The sequence below is a fragment of the Priapulus caudatus genome, unplaced genomic scaffold (assembly GCF_000485595.1).
Source record: "Priapulus caudatus unplaced genomic scaffold, Priapulus_caudatus-5.0.1 Scaffold127, whole genome shotgun sequence".
NCBI classification, from domain to species: domain Eukaryota; kingdom Metazoa; phylum Priapulida; class Priapulimorpha; order Priapulimorphida; family Priapulidae; genus Priapulus; species Priapulus caudatus.
Genome location: NW_014577188.1, coordinates 276,351 through 276,614, shown reverse-complemented (window position 1 = coordinate 276,614; position 264 = coordinate 276,351).

The window sequence follows — 264 nt, the reverse complement described above, 5'->3', positions numbered from 1 at the left end:
GTCACGCACACAGGGCGACACACTCAATCGCGGCTGTGCACGCACACAGCGTGCGCCACTTATACGCCTCGTACCCCACACACGCTCCACATACGCCGCCTCACGCACACACGCGCTCACGCACACACGCTCGCGACACACGCCGCTCACGCGCGACACACGCCGCCTCCCGCACACACTGCGCTCATCGCACACACGTCGCAGCACACGCGCCCGACGCCCCACACACGTCGCCGACACACCGCGCCGTCCGGACTCGCTGTG